Source organism: Pan troglodytes, chromosome 11 (genome assembly GCF_028858775.2).
Source record: "Pan troglodytes isolate AG18354 chromosome 11, NHGRI_mPanTro3-v2.0_pri, whole genome shotgun sequence".
Taxonomy (NCBI): domain Eukaryota; kingdom Metazoa; phylum Chordata; class Mammalia; order Primates; family Hominidae; genus Pan; species Pan troglodytes.
The window spans coordinates 106,748,839-106,774,688 of record NC_072409.2 but is presented as its reverse complement, the minus strand read 5'-3'; the positions used below and the strand labels follow the sequence as shown (position 1 = coordinate 106,774,688).

Sequence of the window (25,850 nt, the reverse complement as noted above, 5' to 3'; positions counted from 1 at the left end):
ATATCAAAAATAAATGTTAAAATATTTAAGGGATGAAGGATACATTAAACAAGAAAGCTCTTTTTTTTTTGGCAAGAGTGAAAAGTTAAGTATTTTGTGTTACGTAAGTACCGATTGCGCCACTGGATGACCCAGCCATCCCATTACTGGATATATACCCAAAGGATTATACATCATGCTGCTATAAAGACACATGCATACGTATGTTTATAGCGGCACTATTCACAATAGCAAAGACTTGGAACCAATCTCAATGTCCAACAATGATAGACTGGATTAAGAAAATGTGGCACGTATACACCATGGAATACTATGCAGCCATAAAAAATGATGAGTTCATGTCCTTTGCAGGGACATGGATGAAACTGGAAACCATCATTCTCAGCAAACTATCGCAAGGACAAAATACCAAATACCGCATATTGTCACTCATAGGTGGGAACTGAACAATGAGAACACATGGACACAGGAAGGGGAACATCACACAGTGGGGCCTGTTGTGGGGTGGGGGGAGGGGGAAGGGATAGCATTAGGAGATATACCTAATGCTAAATGATGAGTTAATGGGTGCAGCACACCAACATGGCACATGTATACATATGTAACAAACCTGCACGTTGTGCACATGTACCCTAAAACTTAAAGTATAATAGTAATAAAATTAAAAAATATATATTTTGTGTTAGATGGCTACATTCAGGACTGATGTATAACACTCACATACTACAAAAGGAAGGAATTTCTTCTTTCTTTCAGGCAATGCCCTGAAACAACTAGCTCACTAGCTGGTGATCTTAAATAATTGGAGGAAAAGACAATTTAGGAAATACTGATGAAATCTAATACCCTAAATAAAGTGTATTGAGCTTCACCCAAGTGTTTGACAACATGTCTTACAATATTTTTGTACACATCATGTCTTAAAAATTTTTGTAGACAATATGGAGAAGATGGAACTGAAAAGAGCCAGGTAGATTTCTTAAGAGACAAAAATCATAAAAAACACATTGGAATATGTAAATATTAATTTGTAAAGCACTTTTGGACTTGGCTCAGAGTTCCATCTTTGGTAGAGTAAAAATACCATAGAATTTGAAAGTCAGAAAGGTTTAGGTTGGAGTCCTTGCTCTAACTCATTAGCTGTGAGAGACCTTTGCCTCCTTGGCCATCAGTTTCTTTTGTAATGGGATCATATGAAGATAACATAGAAAGCCATTCCTTTTATGCTTGGCACATACTAGGGGCTCAACAAATGATATCAATAATAATCATTGTTATTTTTACCTTAATTTCATTTTTGTAATGAGGTGCAGGTGATTATGGTATCTTGTTTTCATTTTTATTCACTTTGAAAATACAGGTAGAAAAAAAGCCTTTTCTCTAGGTAGGTAGTTATGATTTTTTCTGACTCTGTTCTATGATTCAAGCATCTATCCTGTTTTGAGAAGGTGAACTGCTAAAATGTGCTGCCTGTTTCCATTTTCAAACATGCCTGTGTGTGAGCAGACAGGTTCCTGATCCTCTAAATTTTAATAAAAATAACAATAATAACATCTACAAACAAATTTATATACCTCCTACTATGTCAAATAGTATTCACCAAAGCAGCTTTCATATATGAACTCATTTAATCTTCACTACAGCCACCAGAAATATAATTATTATCTTTATTTAACAAATGAGAAATCTCAGGCACAAATTTGCACAGTTTACTTAATATCAAATGGCTAATAAGTAGAAGACAATCCAGGCAAATGTAAGTCTAGAATCTATGAAATTTGCTCCTTATAATAGAATTGGTCTGTCTTGAAGAAACAATGTCATTAATGGAGGCATATTTGAAATATTTCTATTAGCACTAGATCAGACAGAAATAGAACTAAAAAGAAAATAGGAACATCACTTGTATGATTAGTTATACGGAAATAAGTACTTTGGACTCCCAAACAAGTGGTTTTTAAATGAACACTGGAAGATAATGTGCTTGGAAAATGGAAACTGATTCTATACAAATTGCTGAAACATAAAGCAGAATGAGTAGTATTTTAAGAGAGTCAAGAATGAAGACACAGAGGAATTCAAAAGAATAGCACATCAATTTGACTGGGGGTATCCAAGAAAGCTTTCTGGGGAAGGTAAGCTGAATCTTAATATATAAAACTGAACAATGATGAACCACCATGGACACAGGCTAAAAGCCTGAAATAAATTTACTACAATCTTCATTATCTCTTATTTGTTTGTTGAGTTATCATCTTATTTGACTTCAGTGGTACTGTGATTTCTGAAGGACCTTTGTGTACCTTCTCCATATGCAGATATTTCCATTTTCTTAGAGTCATAAGATACATCAACCCCAAAATAAGATCAACAGGGGATAGAGATGGTGATATTCTTTTCTTTAAACTGAGGATGTAAAATTTTAGCAGATAAGAGATTTGAGCATGCTAAGGAACTTTTAAACCTCACAGACTTTATTTAGAAAGTTTGTATTTAGAAACATTGATTTTAAAACATTTAAGTTTATCTTATTCATCACAGGTTTATTACGAGATAATAGTCTCTGAATGACAAGCCAATAGATCAAATATCTCAGAGAAAGAATATGGGAATTGTTTATTTCAAAGAATTATCTTTGTAGGATTAGAAACACACTATTAAACTGCAATGGGTGAGGAAAAAATGTCCTTGGCAGAGGATTTTAAACAAAAAGTATTATTATGATAGATGAAATGTTTATATTAGAGAAGGGATATGTAATGAAACAAAGCTGTGTTAATAGCAAAAATTTTGTCACAAAGTAGTGAGAACTGAATGCATTAAATCATAACCTGTTATTGTTTAACAAAGATTAGACTTTAAAAAATTCGCTAATCTACTCACTAATCTGTTTTCTCACTTTATTCCCTCATTAACAATAAATAGCTTTGTAGCTTCCAAAAGAGCCAAAATAAAGTATGTAGGCGAGACCACCACCGAGGGCTAATAATTTCATAGCAGCAGCAGCTAAATTCAATCAACATTTAAATCTATAGGCATCTGCTGCTTCAATTCAGAAATTTAACCCATTGTTAGATTCCCCCCACGTTTAGGCCTAACATCATATATAATTCAGAACTGAAAAATAAATCTCTCATTGACAGATTTCTTAGTTATTCTATTGTCATTAATACATTATAAAGGAAAATCTATAGTAAAGAATAACTCAGTATTAGGTAAACAGAGTAAAATGTTTGAGTATTTTATCCATCCATCCATCCTAACCAATATTCGTTGAGTTGAACTCTACATCAGTTACTGTATTAAGTATTAGGACCTAGAGAAGGGAAAGGGTTAAAATGTGGTTGTGGACTCACCTTGAGTTAGCCACCGTCGGTGTCTTCAGACACAGTCCCTGGCCTCACGAAGTTCAAAACCTAATTGTAAAGATAGAAAGTAACAATTATTTAAAAAATATTTTAATCCCTACATTGTCTTTAAGATATACGCTGTCACCCCATTTTTTAGTGGGGATTGAAGCAGAGAGGAGAAAAAGTAAGCTAGATAATGAGAAACTAGTATCAATTTTATGAAATACAATCTTTAATTGAAGTAGTGAAATGCCAAAAACCACCATGGAAATCACCATTGTTCACAGGTTATAAAGCAGAATATTGACTATTCTTTAAAATGTTGAATTGAGACTAACATGTCCACCATAAAATGGCTAAATTGCCTTCTTACAACATCAGTTTCGTTAAGTCCAGTAAACATCTTGGTTTGTTGCATCCTACAATTACATAATACATTTCAGAATACCAATCCTTTGGCCTTTAAATAAATAATGCCCCTAAGTTGTTAAGGGGAGCCCTTAAACCTTGGCAGCCAAGCTAAAGCAAATCCTTGTCTATCCTACTCGTTCTGGGACAAATTAGCATGGAAAATTCCATCTTATAAGCATTACATTTATGTTTAAGAATTTCATAATTAATTTAACAAGATCCACACCTCTGAAACATATAAAAAGGCACAATGTCTTAATTTCTCAACAGAATCATTTGTACAAGATTTGAAGTCTACCTTAATGATTCATTTTTGTATTGTTTTCACAATTGCTTTATTTTGTTTAGCACATTTTTTTTCTCAACTCTTTTTAACATATTAAACTCTTATTCCTCCTTCAATTCCCAGCAAAGTTGTCATCTCATGGGGCAAGACTTTTTGACACCCTGATCCCTCTAAGTTTTAGTTAGATGAATCTCCTAGATGCTCCAACAAGCTCTGCATCCTTCCCTATAACACGTTATCACATCACCCTGTGTCGGAGAAAATGGCTAGCTGTTCACCAAAACATTTCCCTTTTCCTTCTGTTACATAGCCAGACTACATTTTGTAGTTAGATGTGACTACATTCCTCAGCATGGAACACAGTCTTAAGAACATCTTGCATATGATCCTCATTCTATGTTTCTTACCTATAGGTTAAATCCCTAAGGACCTAAAGGAGGAAAGATCTCAAAGACAAAAAGAACCTGATTCTCCAGCCACAGCTTTCAGGATCACCCCTCACTTCCACTAATAAGGTCTATTCACAGTACAGTGTTACATAGGTGAGCATTCGTCACCTCGCCCTGACTAGGACATCTATTGGCACTGCGTTTTATGTAAATGAGAATTAAATTTCTGTTCTTTAAGCCATTAAAAGGGTGGGTGTTTATTATAGCACTTAGCCTGTTTGGTTTATTAGATTTCCCTCATTAGATTGTAAACTATGGTACCCCGTGGATACAGCAACTAGTTTTGTCTTGTTTGAGGTTTTAGCTGAGCCCTTGACACAGAAAATAGCATATACTTACCATCCCTCTCTCTGTTTTTTTAAAATAACTTGAATCTTATGTGATAAGATGTATCATGAAAATTTCATAGGAACTATTATTCTAAATAGTTATTCCTTCAGGAATAGGGAACATAAGGCTTCACTTTGCACGGGTTCCAAAATATCCTTTGGTAAATACCTAAAGGTAAAATTTGATTTTGCTTAAGAGCTCACAGCAAGTGGAACACATCAAAATATGCTTGCAAAACTGTTCTTATAGGCCTCCATTTGTGGGTTTTAGGTAAGATGCTGAGAGCATTGCACAACCTTAGTCAGAAGTAATGGGCTTGGAAGCTCCTTGCTGTAGTCGTGGTGATTTGGAATGTCCTTTGACCCTCTACTGGATTTAATGCCAATGGAGAGAAAATGAAAGGTAATTTTCTTTCCTTTTCAAAACAATAACCAATCACAGAATCCAAGACCTTCTGCTCTTCACACATTACAATGAAACAGCTTTTGAAGTCTAGACAAAAATAGAGACATCTGACAAGCAATATCAAATCTCAGTCAGCATGCCTCCATGTATTCATTACTGACACTTCTCTCCCTTTCCCCTAGAGTCAAACACACTCTATTCAATGATTCCTTTTAGGCAACCAACCACCTGTTTGGGGCCACTTCCTAAGGGTCTCTCCAAAAGTCTCACCCATCTGTCTCTCTTTACTATTGTCCACTTGCTGGTTAAGTTTAGTCTTGCTTGGCAGAAGTCAACTTTCCGAGATTTACCTCCTTTACTTTCAGCCCTACTTAAGCAACGGACTTTAGAGGAGATGATCAGATCTCCTGGCTTCCTTTCTGAGGAATGAAGAGGAAACTTTTGCTGCTAGACATGCAACTGCCTTTTGATCTGAAGTAGAAAATCCTCAGGCTCTATTCCATTACTCATTTAGATGATTGCTGAATGGCACCTTCAGGCTAGATTTTATGGTTGCTTTAATAAATTTGTAGTTCACTCACATTAATGTCTACATATTAATAAAGCATTTCTCTAGTGTCAGGCAAACATGCGTTGGATTTGCTAGTTAAAGACACCTCTTACAGGTTTTCATAGACATTTTAGATAATTTTTTTTCTTTTTTTTTTTTTTGCCTCTCAGACCACCACACAAGTGCCTTTCTTTTCAGAGTACAAATATCAGTCTAGTTATCTGTCGATCTGGTAGAGGAGACAACAAAAACTATTTAACATCAGTGAGAAATAGAAAAAAATGTAATCCTTTCTAAGCCATGCATAATGTCTAGGTCAACTAAGTTTTCTCCACTGTGATTAAAAATGGCAAATTATTAAGAAGTCCCATTTTATTTTCTGGAGATTGAGAAAAAATAGATGATAAGTTCTCATGAAGAGAAGAAAATGGATTTTCAGCAAGTAATTTGGCTCAAGAAGGCAGACCCTAGTGCATGGAACATGCTCAATCTGGGGGAGAGAAAGAAATGAACAAGGAGGAAATAACAATAAGGGTTCTTTCATTTCCCAGCTGTCTGCCAAAATTCGGACTGGTTGTTATGGCTGAGGAAACTGTAAGAGCTGAAGTTCATAACTTTAAAGGGAAGATCTGTCCATGGTGGGGCACAATCTGACCAGATACAGTTTCTAGTATTTGTATATGTTCATGAAGCCTGGGCAACATGATAAGATCCCATTTCTACAAAAAATACAGAAAGCTAGCTGGGCATTGTGGCATGCACTTGTAGTCCCAGCTAGTCAGGAGGCTAAGGCGGGAAGATCGATTGAGCTCCAGAGGTCGAGGGTGTAGTGAGCTGTAATGGTACCACTGCACTCCAACCTGGACAACAAAACAAGACTCTGTCTCTCTCTCTGTCTCTCTCTGTCTCTCTGTCTCTGTCTCTCTCTCTCTCTCTCTCTCACACACACACACACACACACACACACACACACACACACACGTATCCTAATACATATGTGTGTATGCATGGGAAGTTTTGAAGGCTCCAATTCACTTTGGTCATAACCCAGTTTTCCACCTTCACAGAAATAACAAACATTTCAGAAATAGCCTTTCATTTAGTGTGTTTTGCATTAAAAGAGCATAATCTTCTATTTTCTAACTGGAATTATCTAGATGATGTATATATTCTTACACACAAAAATATTTGGATTTGCTTAGAATAATTTTTTATATTTACTATATGGTATCCCTTCTGTTATAAACTGAAATTTCCAAATTTTAATATGACTCATGAGTATTATAGAAAATATAATAATTAAAACATTTCACACCTGAAAAAGGTATTTCAACAGAAACACTGAAATTTATTTTACATAATATATTGCAATGATTTTCACTCTAAATTAGAAAAAAGTTTACTTCCTATCAATTTTATGTCTGCTGTTAACCCTATTCTAAAGCATCCCTCAAAATTCTGATTATCAAAATAACATGTAATTTTAAAACAGATTCTCATTAGTGCAAGCAACTGTGACTTTTTAAAGTAGCTTAAAATTACATATTAAAGAGATTTCATTAGGAAGCTTTCATTCTCTTTCATTTAGAATTGTTTGCACATACTTCTCATTAGTCATTGTACTCAGATTTTCAGATTCAGGTATAAAGATAGTCCTTTGCATTACCTTAAACACCAGGTAAGTAAAAATAAGTTTTGAAATACCTAAAGGTACCTGTCTTATGAAATTGTCAAGTCCCTTTTTTATGTGCAGTTTGTACAATACAAAGCCAAGACAGATGAATAAGAGAGTGTGATTTTAAGCTTTGCTTGGCAAACATGTTAGATTTCTTAAGTGGCATAGCTTGTCTTTCCTCCCTCCCTCCCTGCTTCCCTCTCTTTCCCTCTCTCTCTCTCTCAACCTTGTTCTAATGTCATCCCTTATAGGTTTCTTGTGAAATAGACTGATTTGGAGCTGTGTTAATAACAACAACAACAAACACTACTGCAACCCACATTGCAGTGAACAATATATAAAATGGCAAATAAATTGTACCTCTGATGACTAAAGAATAAGAGGATTTTTTTTGTGGTGTTATGTTATGTTGTGTATGTGTTTGTGTATGTATGTGTGTTTCCATGTGACACCATTATAAGAACAAGCAGGACTTCTTGGAATCCTGAGTCCTTTTGTCTCAACTAAATTAAGAGATAATTTAAATTAAAAAAACAATATATAATGCACTTATGGAAAAGTACATAAATAATGAATCATACAAAAGAAACATCAGGGTAAACACCACCCACGTCAAGATATAGCACATTTCTAGTAATACATACTTCATGCTTACTCTCAAACTCACTTTTTCCTCCTCACCAAAGGTAAACAAACACTATCTTGACTTCTAACCTATGGTTTAGAGTTGCCTTGAACCTTATGTAAATGTGATCAAGTATTGCATGTTATTTTTGTGTCTGCCTTCTTTCCTTAACATTAAGGTTGTTGGCTACATTCATGTTGTAATTTGTCAAATATCTGAATATACAGTACCATATTTTTGTAACTATTCTATTGCTGATGGACATTGGGTCATTTCCAGTTTAAAGCAATTACAATTAATGCCGCAATAAACATCCTTGTAGATATTTCTTGGTATGCATGTTGTAGATAATGAGGAGTGGAATTGCTGGATCATCTGGTTATGCATATGTTAAATTTCAATAGATAATGCCAAACTGTTTTCCAAAGTTGTTGTAGCAATTATAGTTTTTCTGCAATATATGAATGTTTCTGTTGTATAACATCTTTGCCAATAGTTGGTAGAAGTTATTTGCTTTGAAAGTCTAAGTTTGGTTAGTGAAAGTGGAGAGAGGGAGTGAAGGATTGGACTAGAAAAGGGAAGACCCCTGACCTAGGATTCAGTTGACTGGTAGAAGAAAGATGGTTGTGCCATGAGTGGTAAAGACTCTAACAACACTTTTAAGGATTTACCCTGGAAGTAGGGAGATCCTTGAAGGATTGCAGGATCTAATGAGAGACATGGTATTCTGTGGAATTATGAGAGCGGAAATCAACCTGGTCACAGAATTTTAGTGCAAAATAAATTGTGTGTGTGTGTGTGTGTGTGTGTTGTGTGCATGCATGTCTTGGAGTCTTTTTACAAGCAAATAAACAAAACCAACACATAAAGTGGAAAGAGTCTCTTTACACATGAAAATCATCAGAAATTCCTAGGGTGGTGAATTAAAGATGACAAGGACCACAAGAGTAGAAGCTAGCCACGAAGAACTACTTAATATCAGTCTATTCTAAATTACATCTTATTCTTCTTTTTGTAATCCATTTTGAACATGGTATGTATCAGAAGCGATGGGAATACAATTCCATTATTTTCAGGTATGAGGAATTTTCCATAAGTGTTCACTGAGCTGCTTTAGTAGGTGATTGCTTTATAAGGTAATTATTTTATGATTATCACATAGAAGATGCTTTTGAAAAAATATCCTCTAGAGTCAGGAAAAATCATGGAATTTTATAGTTGAAAGAGATCTTGAACAACATCTAATTAAACCTCATTTCACAGATGAGGAAGTTGAGGTGCACAGTTGCTCAGTGATTTGATGGGGCTAACGTAGTAGTTAACTGCAGATAAAGAAGAATCTAGGCCTTTTAATCCAGAAGACTCTCATCATAAATTCATTTTATTAAATAAACATTGAAATTTTCTTAACTCACTTTTCTTACCTGGTCTATTCCTACACATCCTTCAGAACCCATCAGGGTTTATCTACTACAAAACGTCCTCTCTGATCCCTTCTCTCCTTAAATCCATATGAGATGCTTCTACTATGTCTTAACACTTTATAATGATTTCTATTTTATAACTGTCTATATGGTTATCTCTTTGTCCACTATACTGAAAAAGCAGAAGACAGGAACTGCTTCTATTTTTTTCTGTTTTTGTCCTCAGCATTTTGTATAAGCCTAGCATACAGTGATAAATGGTAAATATTTTTGAAATGAATAAACGAATCAAAATCTGGCTCTTTATTATTTTGCTATGCACTCAGGTGGATGTGAAATATATTACTTTACCCATTAGGTTGTTTTCTGGGCTGTTCATTGATATTTCCATTTCTCATCTTTCCAGGAATATGGTCAAAGTGAACTTCCTTGTGCCTTTGAAATTAGTGTGGCTGTGTAATCTGAGCAGAAGTATCACATGCCACTTCCATGCAGAAGCCTTTAATAGCCAGTGATAATTTGCCCCTTCCTCGCTCCTGGCGCAGTGATGTTGGAGACTTTCTGAGTGAGGACAGCATGAGAAGAATATGTAGCCAATGGCTATGGTTTGAATGTGTCCTCCAAAGTTCATGTGTTGGAAACTTAATCCCTATTATAACAGTGTTAGGAAAGTCAGACCTTTAAGAGGTGATTAGGTCATGATGGCTCTGTTCTCATTGGTAGATTAATGCTTTAATTGTGGGAGTTGGTTAGTTATTGCAGGAGTGAGCTCTTGATAAAAGGATGAGTGATGTGGTTTGACTGTGTCCCCACCCAAATCTCAATCTGAATTGTATCTCCCAGAATTCCCACATGTCGTGGGAGGGACCCAGGGGGAGGTAAGTGAATCATGGGGCCAGTACTTCCCGTGCTATTCTTGTGATAGTGAATAAGTCTCACGAGATCCAGTGGGTTTATCAGGGGTTTCTGTTTTGCTTCTTCCGCATTTTCTCTTGCAGCTGCCATGTAAGAAGTGCCTTTCACCTCCCACCATGATTCTGAGGCCCCCCCAGCCATTCTCAGGTATGTCTTTATCAGCAGTGTGAAAATGGACTAATACAACGAGTTAGCCCCTTTCCTCTCTCTCCTGATCTTCTGAATTTCACCATGTGATGACATAGCACAAAAGCCCTAGGAGGACACTAACACCTTGACATTAAACATCCTAGCCCTGAGAACTGTGAGCCAGTAGATTTCTGCTCTTTACAAATTATCCAGTCTCAGGTATTTTGTTACAGCAGCATAAAATGTACTATGATATCAACCCATGATAGATAAGTGGTGTGATTGAGAAATAGAACTATGTTATTCTAAGTCACAAAGATTTTAGAGTTACTACTGTCTCATAACCCAGTGCATCCTGACTGATTAATGGGATGAGACTTTGGGGGACTGTTGAAGAGAGTGAGCCTATTCTGCAGTGAGAGAAGGCTGAACCATACAGTTCAGATGTTGAACTGTCATATATAGCTTCAAAAATGGATCTTGAAGATTCTCATCTCCTGGCATTCATGCACTTGTGTAACCTCCTCCCCTTGAATGTAGGCTGGACCCAGTGGCTTGCCTCTAACAAAAATAATGCTGCAAAAGTAATGGCAAGTTGCCGATTAGATTATAAAAAGACTGTGGCTTCTTCTTGCTTGCTATGTCACATTCTGTCTCTCGGAGCCTTTGGTCTGGAAAAAGCCAGTTACCACATGATGACTAGCCCTATAGAAGGGCCCATGTGGCAAAAGGTTAATTTCTTCGGCTTACGACAGAGACTACTGAAGGCTTGCCAACAATCCTGTGAATGAGATAGGAAGGGGTCTTCTGAGCCTTACCAAAAGCCATGTTGCTGAACTTGAGAGTGGATCTTCCTTCATTTGGTCCTTGAAATGACACCAGTCCTGGCTGATACCCTGATTGCAGTCTCGTGAGAGGTCTGGAGCAAGAGGCACCCCGCTAATGCAGCTACCTCCATTTGTGACCTACAGAAACCGTGAGCTAAGAAAAGTCTGATTTAAGTTGCTATATTGGGGATAATTTGTAATGCAGCAATAGTTAACTAATACATTTTATGAGTATTTCCCTATCTAAGTATACTGTCCCAATATGACAAACACATTTAACATTATGTCAGAGATGCCTCATGATGACCGTATCTGAAGTTGAAAGCAATGCTGTAACTCTTTATTTATTGCGCCATTGAAATATGGTGCACTATGTGAACCAAAAGCCATGTAAGAATCAAGTTTATACTTTAGCTTCTTGCATCAATTAATTAATAAAATTTATATAGGTATTAGCAATCATCTCTAAATGCAAATAAAATATTAAGATATAATTAAACATATACTATTAATAGTAATCAGTATTTAGGATACTGGAATGTTGGGGGTATTTTGTGTCTCTTTGATTTTTGCAAATAACAGAAAATTTGATTTGCCCATTAAGGAGAAACATGGATTTTTATTAGACCATTTTCATGTTGCCCCAAAATAAACTGACTTCTACTTAAAGAGCTAACCCAATTCCTGTACTGCTTCTAAAAAATTTATCAAAATATGATCAAAGGAGTGCAGGGACAGTGTGAGACTGGGACTTTCAGGCTATTTTGAGTCATCTGAATCTAAAAATGAGAGCATGACACCTACGCTTTTCCCATAGTTGTTCAATATCAGGAATCTAGGACAGTGTCTGTTCAGTAAATCAGAGAGTTAATGTTAAATTTTATATAGCAAAGATAAAAAAAAAAGCTGTAAGAAAAAAATTATAAAGTGTTGGGAGAAAGCAGGAGTGCAGTTCTCACACAAAAAAATAAACTTGAGGGCTGAAAATCTTCCACTAGCTATCTTGTGACGATACAGTGAAGCATGAGCCCCAAGCGAGGGACCTGCTTTGGTAGTAGGCTAATGAGAGACTCAGAAGACAGGTATCCTAGTGATTAAAAGGTTTCTCATAGGTGACTATAATTGTTTTTACATGTTTGAAGTCAGCCTGGTTTTAATCCCAACAGAAATTTCTAATGAATACTGCATCTTCTGTGGAAGCAACAATTCATAATTTCCCTTTATTCTTGTTTGTTACTACAAAAGACTCTGTCTCAGAGGGCTTTGATTAAGATGATGAGACAAAGAGTAAAACAAATAGAGAGTCCATTAAATGCCTGCCTGAAACCAGAGCTGCACCACTTAATATGAAAGACTCTTCAGAACCAATAATGAAATAATCATCCTTTTTCCATGACTGATAAGAAAATGAAGGCTAGATATAGATTTGGGAAAACTAATTTACACTGGAGGAGGGAAGAAGCGAAAGAAGAGCAACTACAGAAAATCAACTGTTAATAAATATCAGAGACTGCAGAGAAGTCAGGAGATAAGCTGCAGCGTATGTTCCTCCAGCTAGAAAATCGCAATCATTTCTCTGAGAAGAGAAGCTGATAAGGTCCCCTCCCCTCCACCCTGCAATCATTTTGCATTTTATATTATTTGAAAAGAGCTTGATTATTTTCCTTTGAATGAAACCAGATTGATTCACATTTACCTGTCAACAGAATGTTCCATTCCTCTGTTTTGCTTGTCTATTTAAAGGCATATGACCTGACTATGAAATTCCATATACAAACGTTCAGTTAAATGTAAGTAAATAAAAATGAGTGACCAGCTTGCATTTTAAACATTTTATATTTTTATTTCTGGTAGCAAATTATGCTAAATTAGAATCCACTGATTGATAAATATCACTGATATGGAGTAATGAATTGAGGTCATGAATATTGCTTTACTCAAGGTCAGATACAATCTCTAAAAATCATACGCAGAGGAAAAAGCTGCATGTGAACATGATAATTATGCTATTTGAAGCCTATTTAAGGGGGCAAATACAACATATAATCTTCTCCTCTTTTGTAAACTTCGATAAATGTGTAAGTACACTCATGTATCACTTGATGATAGGAATACATTCTGAGAAATGTGTTGTCAAGCGATTTTTCATTGTATGCACACCACAGAGTGTACTCACACAAACTTAGGTGGTATAGCCTACTACAAACCTAGGCTACATGGTATAGCCTATTTCTCCTAGGCTACACGCCTACACATCATGTTACCATGCTGAATACTGTAGGCAACTGTAACACAATGGCAAGTATTTTTGTATCTAAACATATCTAAGCATAGAAAATGTACAGTAAAATATCATCTAAAAGATAAAAAAAATGGTACACCTGTGTAGGGCACTTACCATGAATGGAGCTTACAGGACAGAAGCTGCCCTGGGTGAGTCTGTGAGCGAGTGATGAGTGAATGTGAAGGCCTAGGACATTACTGTGCACAACTGTAGACTTTATACGCACTGTAAACTTTGGCTACACTAAATTTATTTTAAAATATTTTTTCTCAATAATAAATTAACCTTAGATTACTGTAACTTTTCTACTTTATAAACTTTTAAAAAATTTTTTGGCTCTTCTGTAATAACAGCTTAAAACACAGACATATTGCACAGCTGTACAAAAATATTTTATTTCTTTATACCCTTATCTTACGAGATTTTCTGTATTAAAAATAATCTTTATACTTTAAAAATATCTTTTGTTAAAAACTAAAACACAAACACACATATTAGCCTAGGTCTACACAGGGTCAGGATCATCAGTATCACTGTCTTCCACCTCCAAATCTTGTCCCCACTGGAAATTCTTCAGGGGGAATAAAAGGCATAGAGCTGCCATCATCTATGATAACAATGCCTTCATCTGGAATACCTCCTGAATGACCTGCCGGAGGCTATATTACAGTTAACTTTTTGTTTATAGGTGGAAAAAGTACACTCTAAAGTAATAATTAAAAGTATGGCATAGTTAATACATAAACTAGTAACATAGTCGTTTATTATCACTATCAATGATGTACTGTACATAATTTTATGTGCTCTACTTTTATAAAACTGGCAGTGCATAGGTTTGCTTACACCAGCATCGCCACAAACATATGAATAATGTGTTGTGCTACAATGGCTGTGACGTGACTGGGTGACAGGAAACTTCAGCTCCATTATAATCTCATGGGACCACTGTCATGTACTTGGTCTGTTGTTGACAAAAGCATTGCTAAGCAGAACGTGACTGTATTGCTCTATCAAGTAGAGATAGACAAGAGGAATGTGCAAAGGCAAATAAGAAGTGAGGAGCTGGTCAGTATACTTATATGCATACCCATATATACAACTTTTAAAACAAAAAAATTGTTAAGCTGACATGGTGTTAGCCCTCAAAGCTATGAAAACTTGAGCATACATCTTGGATAAAAAAAGGTAACTTATGTGGAATCTCAATTTCAGCATGCTGTTTACATAATTCACAAACAACATTTAGTTGAAAACATATGTTTGGAAAATAAATCAAAATATTCTGTTTGTGAAATACAGAATTGATGCTTTAAAAGATGAAACATGCTTTGGGTGATAGAAACTGTGTTCACTATCAACAGAATATCTAGTTTAGTCTAAACACAGGCCAATTGGTCATATCCGTAGTAAGCCAATGGGAAGACATTTGTTAGGGATTAAGTAGGGACTGTGCTGGTCTGTTTCAGTATGTTTTTCAGTGTGTTGATATTAATACAAAGTTTTGAAATTTTGGTACTTTTTGTTAAAGTATTGGTTTTATTTCCCTCAATTCATCACACAACTTGAAACCTTTCATTTGAATGGAGCTTTCGCTTCCCACAGAGACTGTGGCATTGTTGCTTTTAGCTAGACCCTAGCAGTGTTCCTCAGCCATCAACATTTTTAAATGCAAAAAAAAAAAAGTGTATACAAAGACAATTTTAGGAAGTATACATAGGCTGTAAATTATTTATAGTGCTTAAGGACTGAAACAGCTACAGGCTGTCAAGAATAAGAAAAGACAATTACCTAAAAAGTAGGGGTGAAAACAGAGTTATAGGCTGGTCATAGTTTCATTATTATTAAATACAAAGGCTACATAAATGCTGATATTTAGAAAATATTTTAAAAATCTAAGAATTCTAAACTCTTCTTCTCTCAGCTAAATTATTTTGAAGAATTAAAAGATAAAAGGCTGTACAGTTTGGAGGATAGTCCTCTGGACATAAAGATGGGGAGGCCAAGATTCTAGCCCATGTCTGACCACTTGTTACTTATGTGAGGACTTAGCATACCTGACCTTCAATGTTCTCATATGAAAGATAAGAGAATTATCTGCCCATAAGAATAAATATGTGGGAGTACATTGTGAAACTCACACGATCCAAAACATGAGTAATTACTATTACCAATATCTTAAGGTTTCTTCCTACTTCCTGGGACACAGAGTGAAATTATATGAAATAGTCATGTCTGATCAAGCGTGCATATTTGGTTCCATCCATCTAATTGATCATTTTATATGTATTAAACACCATTCTAAGTAAATCACAAATCTCCTTGCTCTGAAATAATTCAGAAATGAACAACACAGTATCTCTGCCATGATATACCTTTTAATTTAATGGAGACACTCATCTCTTAAGGTACCAGTGTTGTGTTCATACACTCTTTTATAAGGAATGATTCAATAATTTTGCTCTAAAGTTAGACAGGTCTAGGATTCTAATCCCATCCCTACTCTACTTTATACGGTTATGCCATTTTAAACAAATAACTTTATTTTTCTACGTCTTATTATCCTTACAGGTAATATGCACTCAAATAGTACTTAATTCATAGGGTTGCTGTGAATATTACGCGAAATCATGCATGCAAAACATCTAGCATATTTCCTGTCTTGTAATATGTATGCAATACATAAATATTCACAATTTTTCTTTGGTCTTTTCCTTACCATAATCTTTATATGTCTCCCCCTAAAAAAGAGCAAAGCAACAACTGATAAGGACCTGGCCTGCTACTATCTTTCAGGCCTTGGTGTTGCTACCAACTGGCCTGGCTCTCACAGCTGATTCTTGCTATTCTCCTGTTGAACATAAACAATTTCATGGAATATCAATATCAGACAAGGTCAATCTTTGACCATGATAGATCTAGATACAAACAAGATCACTCCCTAATCATGTCTGAGAATAGATAAAAACATAATAACATTGTCAAAACCCACAAATGACCAAGCATCCCCCAACTTAGTTAATATGTGTAATTGTTACTTCTATACCAATTACAGTTTTACCTCACTCAGCCTTTCTTCCTTCTGAATAAGATTACAGTACCAAATAGCAGAGTTATCTTCACTTTCTGGAAGCATCTAATCCAGAGCAAAGCCACACTTCCTTACACTTTCCCCCAAAGCACTTCACACAAGCCCAAATCCTATAATATTAATAAATCCTATCACTCCCTTACTAAAGTCCCCATAGTTCCCCATGGCTTGTGTTCTCCTACGCTGCAATGAACACTAAACTCAACTTCTTTGACTGGTGGTCGTCTTCAGCTGGAGTGCACTGACACTCTTACACACCTGTCATCTGTGTTGTCTCCACATGTCATTATTTTGAGATGGAGTCTCACTCTGTTGCCCAGACCAGAATGCAATAGCGCAATCTTTGCTCACTGCAATATCTGCCTCCCAGGTTCAAGAGATTCTCCTGCCTCACCCTCTCGAGTAGCTGGGATTACAGGCACGTGCCACCACACCCAGATGATTTCTGTATTTTTAGTAGAGATGGGGTTTCACCATGTTGGCCAGGCTGGTCTCGAACTCCTGACCTCAGGTGATCTGCCCGCCTCGGCCTCCCAAAGTGCTGGGATTACAGGCATGAGCCACCATGCCCGGCCTATTTTTCTTTTCTGCTGAGTTAATCTTCCAGTCTACTCTGGCTTCCTTTTCCTGTCACCACTCCTTTCATGTTTCATATACTCAATAAATGATTTTTGAATGAATGAATGTTCCCTTTCTGTATTTCTACTTTTTATCTTTTTCTTTATGATAGCTCCAGTCCACACAAGCTTCAGGAAAATAATTGGCTCACCACTCTATCAGACATTGAGCAGGGAATTGCATAGCATCAAGCTTTTTGATACTGGAGTCTCTCAAGACTTTGGCAGGACTAATCTAGAAAAATAATTTCAAATAAGTGTTATGCAGTGAAAGAACACAAAAAGGCTACTGAGAATTTTTAACCATGTAAAAGGGAGTAAAAGTGTGCATTTAGGTTTACTTATATTTTTGATAATAAAATTTGAGGTTTATATTTTTTAGTCTTTTAAAAATATCTGGTTGAGCTCACTTATTATTTTAATTTCACTTAGCACTGTGGCTTTGCATTTCTTTAATCTTTTGCAGTTTTAACTGGGAGATTTTTAGGCTATAAACACACACGTGCAATTAACTGGGTTGAAAACACACACCACAAAATCAAACCAAACTTAGAAAATAAGTTTGGTTAATTTTTGTACCCTAAGTGTCCATTTAAAGTTTCACTGGAAATTAACCCTTATGTGAGCAATTTTGTAGCCCTCTGTCAAATAGGTTTTTTTTTTTTCTTTTTTCTCTTATTCATTTACTTAACATGGACTCACTTAGAATTCAAGCAACTTTTAGAACTGACGAAGCTCCTGGAGGACACATGCGACGTGGAAGCGTACCATGTATTTTACTGTTTCTCTGCTGCTCTCAAGTCATTCTCGATAATTTTAGTTAATTTCTTCTCCATGAATATTTTTTAGTGACTCGGTTTGGAATTCCTGAGATTTGGCATTTCAATGTGCTGGATTACTGAGGAACATCAGCTCAAATGCAAACTTAGGAGTTAGTTTTAAACTGGTCTGAAATTCTCACATGTTCTAAAATAAAAACGAAGTGGATAGATGCCTTATGATTCCCTTGGGTTAAGAGTGTCCATAATCAGTGTCTTACCTTAATGGAAAGTATCTGATTTATCCCTGAGATAGATGACTGCATATAGTATATCTTCAAATAAGGAGAGGTGGATGAACAGAACTTCTTAATTGGCTCCTACATGCATCCCATTATGGAAGGTCTGCTTTTGATTCTAAGGTCAGGCCTCTTACTTCCAGATTCATCACAGCAACTTGGGTGACTTTTCAGGAAATTCTCAGCCATGGCAGGAAGATATAACTTATGATTTTTATGATTAAATATTTATATAGTACCAAAGACATGTGGGCAGCAGGTCAAGTGTTATCTACAAGGCTTAGATTGAAAGACGGCTGAGAGCCGAAGGGCTTCCCTGATAATGAGTGCACAAGGAGACACAATATCATCCTCTAGGTAAAAAAAGAAAGAGGAGAGAATGACTAGTTGTACCTAGGGTACTTTGTAATATATATATATATAACTAAGTTGATTCCTTAAGGAAGGGCTCTATACTATTCGTGTATTATTGCTGGGATAAAGATTTATTTTAGAAAACATGGAAGAACTTTAAGCACATTCTCTTATTCAGGGTCCTAGTATAAACTTCTGTTATGTAAAATACCTGTTAGATGCCTTAAGTAAAATCTCTAATGCAATTGCTGTCCCGTATGCCCTATGGTACACACCAGAGTCCTTAACCAGAAAACTCAAAGTCTGTAAAATGCATCTCTACTGGTAGAATTCACATGCGGTGATTTGCTGCTATGAAGCGCTAATTAGAGGAATGAAAATAAGACCAGACTAAATATAAATGGTGAGAACTGATAAAAGTGTTATAAAGGAAACCAAGATCAATTTAAACCTAGAGAAAGTTTTAGCCACAGATCACCATGTTTGGAAAGATGAATATAAATAGGTTAAATAGAATTTTTAAAATATTTCAGAAATATGCCTAGAGTCACAGAGCATTTAAAATATACAAGTCAATTTCCTAAATAAAGGTAAATTCAAATTTAAGTTTCAAAAATGATTTTACTAGAAACATGCTAAAGTAATTTATATATAAATTGTAAACATCATATATATATAGCTGAAATCTTATTTACAAAAAAGTATGGCCCTGCTGTGATTACTGGACTTGGCATTAGAGAATTTGCTTTCTGATTCTAGCTCTCCTACTTCCTAGCAGTGTGGTTTAGCAAGTCTTTGAAACTTAGTTTCTGATTGTAAATTGGCAATGCCTATTTACCTACATAAAGTTGTTACTGGTCCAGTGGTGGCCACAAGATCTGAAATGTTAATCAAATCAAAGAGGCAGACTAGTCACGGCATGGTTGAGGGCTAGTGTTGACTCCCACTGTCTCTTAGCAAGGAAATAAGTTGTCTCTGCTCCTACTGGGAGCCATTTGGTGACCATGAGCAAGGCAGCTTGGCAAACAAACAAAAACAAAACCAAACAAAACCATGAAGAGGAGTTTAGAAAGCAGAAATCAGAAAATTTGAGCAAAAATCCTGATATCCTACAATGAGAGTCTTTCTGGCCTTTGGACTTTTTGTTATGTGAGATGAAACACATTCCTATCATTTAACTCAGTTTGAATGTGATCTGTTTTATTTCTAACATCTTCTTACATTTCTACAAAGAGCACTTCAGGAAAATTCTTCTCTCTTCTTTATCTGAATCACGTAGGTATTAAATTTCTATGAGTGAAAACAGTTTACACTTGTTGGCTTCACCTATGAGCAATATATTTTGTTGATATTTTACACATTTAATCTTATTTAATCCTACAACCCTCTCACTTTATAGATTAAGGACCCAACACTCAGAGAACAAAGCAATTTGCCTAAGGTAACACAGGATTCCAACCAAGACTGTCTGTTGCAGATTTCATTAATTTTTTCATTACGCCACTCAGCAAAACAATTGTAAATCCTTATGGAAGATTCCCTGATTGGCAGAGATCTGCTAAAAGTGGATTCCTTAAGAGGTATCAAGAAATACCCCGGATAATCAACAATGCTTTTGCAGTGAATAAATATGGTGGGGGAGTTCCTTTATCCTTCTAACCAAAAACTGCAAAAACCTTTAGAACAAAGAAATTAGTAAAGCTTACACAAAACCATCATTGATTACATTTCCCCATGTGGCTTTCCTCTCTATTGTAGAAATCCTTTCCTAATTCAAAAGAAGCTATTATTAAAAAGCTAATCTCTTCTTATATGAAGCACCGTGTATGCTGAAAATACCTTCAATTCTGTTCTAAACACCGTTTTACTGAAGGGTTAGAATAGCAGGACTATTATCAAGTCATAAGGGAAAAGAATAGACACCTCTGAATAAATACATGGAAAATCTTATCATGAAAAGCGGTTTATTTGACTACAAACACTGACATCTTCAGAAAAGCTTTTTTCTTTTTTGTTAAGCAACATACAAAATTGCTGGAAACTGCCATACACATGTCAGGAGCAAGAAGAAAACTAAAATAAATGTTGGAAACAGGCAGCATTAAAAAACAATGCTGACTTAAGTAGAAGGAAACAGGAAGTTAAGAAATATAAATAAACTCTTGTGTTTGCATTTTGGTGGCAAGGTCTTTCCTATGTTTCTCGATTCAAGAAAACTGTGGAATGCTTATTTAGACAACTAATATTTGGCAAAGGTGAGCGCAGCAAAATTTAAATCAATAATTCTGTTGATACCAGTTTATTTTGATCAGTCTTCCTAAGAACAATGTAAATGTTAACTAGTATGTCTTTAATAAGGCAATAGGATAGGATAGGACATATATGGGGAATAGAGTACTATATTATAGACTTGGTGATTAAAAAAAATCATTGATTTCCTATTACAGGGTTAGGATCAGGCTCAAACATTGAACTTTTCTAAGCCACTTAAAGTTTTAAATATCTTACTGATAAAAACAATTAACAAATGTCTTACAATATTCTCAATGCATTTAAAAGGTAAAAATAATGTTTTGTTGATTGCAAAATCTATACAAAATAATTCTTATTAATTTAAATAAACTGATTATTTGGGATGAGGGACTAATTTTGATGTGATAATTATAGCACAGTCATTAACTCATTTTAATGATAGTTGCCAAATGTTTACCCGGCAGAAAGCCTAAAACTGGAAGCTGTGGAGCACAGCAAAAAGCCCATAGTGAAGTGTGATCATTACCCTCAAGAAACATTTAGGAAATGAAACACTAAAAACTATTTTAAAAAGAGGAGAGAGTGTTGAAAACACTAATAAAGATGTACACAAACTTTTGGTGGCGTTCAGTGCAAGAAGTGCTTGTTTCAACCGGAAGATAAGAAAAGCCTTGATGGAAAAGATGACATTTGGATGGACTTTGGATAGTGTGTTGGGTAGCACACACAGAGGTGGAGAACATGACTGAGTCGAGTCCAGTGTTTGGAAAGCCTAGACAGTTTGTCAGCAGTAGTAACAACGATTAATGAATCTCTTCATTCTACTAAATTTGCACTCTATTATAACACAAATCTTATTGTCAGATCTATTGCAGTCTTACCTTTCTACAGATTAACCTGAAGTCCCTATGCAAGATGGTTAAAAATTTACTGAATACTTCTCTTTAATATCCTGATATGTTTATGACATTTTAATTTTCTTTTGGACATTTTTCTTATCAAGTAGGAGACATTAAAGCTGTCCCTGACAGCTGTTTTCCAGTGTTCTGCTATTGTTGGGTTGAAAATTTTTTATTTTCAAAATGTCCCAAAGAAAACTGTCACAAGTTATTAGATCCAGATGTTGAAGAGGCCACATTACATCAGATGCAAGCTTGATCAACAGTCTCCTAACCCTTTTATCAGGATCTTCTCTAGTTGGGGGATGGGGGGTGTAGTGGTACATTATTAGTTGTTGCCTTGAAACTTCTGTCTTGCAGTTGTGAATTAGCAGTATGAATGACATTTGTATTGAGAAAATATGTTCCTACCAAATGATCTTCTGAACTGCTGCACATATAACCTGAGGACATGCTCAGTTAGCACTGAACACAACTGTACATATGGGGACTTTATAGCCACTTTGCTCTTGATCTTTGAAGCTTGGCTTTCTTATTTCATTTACTTAAGAGTGCTTTTCTAACTGTTCTTTAGTCCACCTCTTAAATGTTGTTGTTTCTTCAGGTCACTGTCTTTAGACGTGTTCTCTTCCAATGTCTGAATAGTCTCATGCACTCCTAATACATCACCTTTGTTATCACCATTGATTCTCACATCACCCGTCTTTATCCCTTCCTTGAGCTCTAAACATCTATTCTCAGCTGCCCGTTTGCCATGTCAATCTAGAAACAATATTTTAGATACAAGTTTAAACTTCAAAACAAATTCTGAAAAGTCAGTCAGCTACTTGGGAGGCTGAGGCAGGAGAATCACTTGAACCTGGGAGGCGGAGGTTGCAGCGAGCCGAGATCGCACCATTATACCCCAGCCTGAGTGACAAGAGCGAGACTCCATCAGACACACACACACACACAAACACACACACACACAATCAGATATACTTTTCCCCCTTTTATCTGAAATTTAGAAAGCCTAGGTGATGCAGTCAGGACCACAAAACTGGCATATAGTAGAGCTTGGACTTTATTCCATTTTAAAACCTTACCCATTGAATTGCATGTTTTTGTTATGCTTTACCACATATCCCGTAGGAATCTCAGTCTGTTTTTCACATCATCATCTATCAATTCTCTCAAATTAGAAAATTTAAAATCACTTCTTCCTCTCCCTCTATAAGTCGTTAACTCAGTCCCTCAGGTATCATTTTAATCTTCTCTCAGTCCCACTGTTACAGTTCGGGTTCTTATTGCATCTTTTCAGGAAGCCATCCTACCATTTTTCCTATTCCCAAGATTTTCCTCCCCTTGATCCATTCTCTCCATCTCTGCCACAGTCATATTTCCCAAAAAGTTCAAATTGGATTAGAGGCAATTTTGATTTTCTTCTTTATGTGTTTTTTCAGTTTCTGATGTAGCAAGCGGGTATTTTATGGACTCAGACAAACAATACATGCTTTATAGCAAAGAAAAAGGGATTAGGAAATATGAAATTCTTATGTAGAAAGTGGCTATTTTAGAGATGTGTTATAGAAAGGCTAATTTGAGTGTAGAGTATGAGAAGAATTGGAGAAAGAAAATCAAGCCATAGACTGGCTTTTTCTGCTCACTGTACTCTTAAAATTTACAGTTTAGGTAAAGATAGGCATAATATATCTCTGATTTGGGGATCAGATTAAATTGGGAACGCTGAGAATTTTGCCCTGAGTGATCCACTGCCTTTCTGGGTCAACTTAGACTAATACTGGCTGCATTACTGCTAAAATTAATGCTGTGCACCAGGGAACAGATGTGAATTCATCATGTGAATTCAAGAATAGGGACTTCTGATTTCTAATCCAGCCTGATACTCTCTTTAGCTTTGGGGAATTGAGTTGGTAAATCTGCTTTGCAGAAATGTAGTTAGTAAATATGCACAGGCCTTGTTTCATTAGCGAATATGTCTGATGCTTCCAGTGACTACATTTCTCACTGCAAACAGGTCTCTTTACATAAAGTTACTAATTTTTTTCCTTGGAGTTTTCTTACTTATCATCACAAAATCAAGTTCATAAATTAATGGATGATGTTAATCTACTATTAAGGAGACCAAGTCAGCTAGTTTAATCCACTCATGTTTGGATAAAGCCTAGCTCAGACACTTTACAGAGTTTCCTAGCCTCTAAGCATTACCGTGTTCTCAACTTTTAAAGGAACACTCACGAGTCCTTTGCTTCCAACTATAGAGTACTCTATATAACTCTGGCTTAATTCTGGAAGGCTCACAGATGAAATGTTTACATTGCATTTATGTAAGATATTTAAAACAAATATTAAACCAGTCAATTCAACGATGGTTTTAAATTGATGGTCCTGTCAAATGCAACTGAAAAGAACATAAATAGTGAATAGATTTTGCTCTGTACAGCCTTGTAAAAATAGCTTTTGACGCAGATTTACTGGAAATTGTGCTAATATTATATTGTATATTAAAAATGACCAAAAGAAACCTATCAGAACCATTTATAAATGTCTCAAATTATTATCATTATTATCACAAAACAATATGCAGAACTAAGAATTTCAGAGTTCATAAGATAACTTATTGTTTCTGGAGTTAGGGTACACTTCCTCAAGTATCTGCGGCATTAAAGAAAAGGTGAAGTGTGTGACTATTGAAGAATGCAAATTAATTCATAGTAGCTTTGCAGATCTCTAGGGGTGGCAATTTAATCTAATGGGAATTTAATAACTCATATTAAACACATTACTAATCTGATGCTTTGCTTACAGTAATTTAGAACCAGTGAAATAATAAATCACTTATTTAAAAAAAATCTTCTTGAATTTGAATCTTTTCTTAACTAAGAAACAGCAGGTAGGAAGAATCCTTGTTGTTTTCAAGTGAATTCCCATCAAGTTTTGTATTCATGTTGAAACATTAAGTAAACACATTTAATTCAGACAACTTAAACCAGTGTCTTTTGTCTAATCATATAATACTGTAAATATGAACTAAGTACTTCACCAGTTCACATTTAACTACACATTGGCTTCCACTTCATATTCTTGATGAGCAGGGAGCATGATCATGTATAGCTAATTATAAACACATGGTAATGCGTTGCTTAGGTTTCATGCTCAATTACTTCTAGATAATAATAATAATAATATAGATCCAAAAGAAACCATAAAAGTATGCCAAAATTCAAAACGTTTTCCCATAGAAACTTGAAAAACAAAGCATCATTAAGAGAGTCTTCTTTCTTTGCATTATCTAAAATGACATTGAGCAAAGTTTTCTTAGCACTAAGCATACATTTTATATCTTTTTTGTGGCTTTTAGTTTTTATCATTTTGCTTGTACTCAGATATTTCTGTCTGCTGTAATTGCCAAGTCAATACAGTATAACTATCTATTTATCCATTCTTTTACTCATTCACCCATTTATAAAAAATATGTAGAATGCCTACTTTATTCCAGGTACTGCCCTAGAAGATTGTACATGCAGCAGTTAACTTAATAATGTCACCCCCTCATGGTTAGTCTCAGGTGGAAGAAGGACGCAATAACACAATTAACAAATAATTATTTCAATTTGTCATTAAGTGACTTGAAGGGGAGAGCATGATACAGGGATGTAGTGAGTATAGCAGAGGGTGGGGTTATTTTATCTTGGGTTTTAAGAGAAGGCTTAAGTGACATAATTGTTGCCATTACAAGCACAGAGAAGAAAATGAGGAAGTAAGTTATGGAGATAATTGGGGGAAGAGTATTCTAGATAGCTTTTAGAGCATTCTAGAGGTTGGCAAATTAGAAGGCTTGTGCCTAGAACAAGAGGAGTTTGCTCAAAGAACAAGGTGACCAGTGTTGCTGGGGCTGAGTGAGTGATAGGGAAGAGAGTGG

General features: G+C 35.6%; 1 protein-coding gene across 37 annotated transcripts in view; it reads right to left on the bottom strand.

Annotated features, from left to right (window-relative positions):
• The window catches only part of PTPRD (protein tyrosine phosphatase receptor type D), a 2,309,829-nt gene that overhangs the window by 872,837 nt on the left and 1,411,142 nt on the right, over nucleotides 1-25,850 (bottom strand). For all 37 annotated transcript variants that reach the window (XM_054658683.2, XM_054658684.2, XM_054658676.2 and 34 more), the window contains one exon: nucleotides 3,357-3,416. The gene's annotated coding sequence lies outside the window, so the exon portion shown is untranslated. The remainder of the gene's footprint in view (nucleotides 1-3,356; nucleotides 3,417-25,850) is intronic.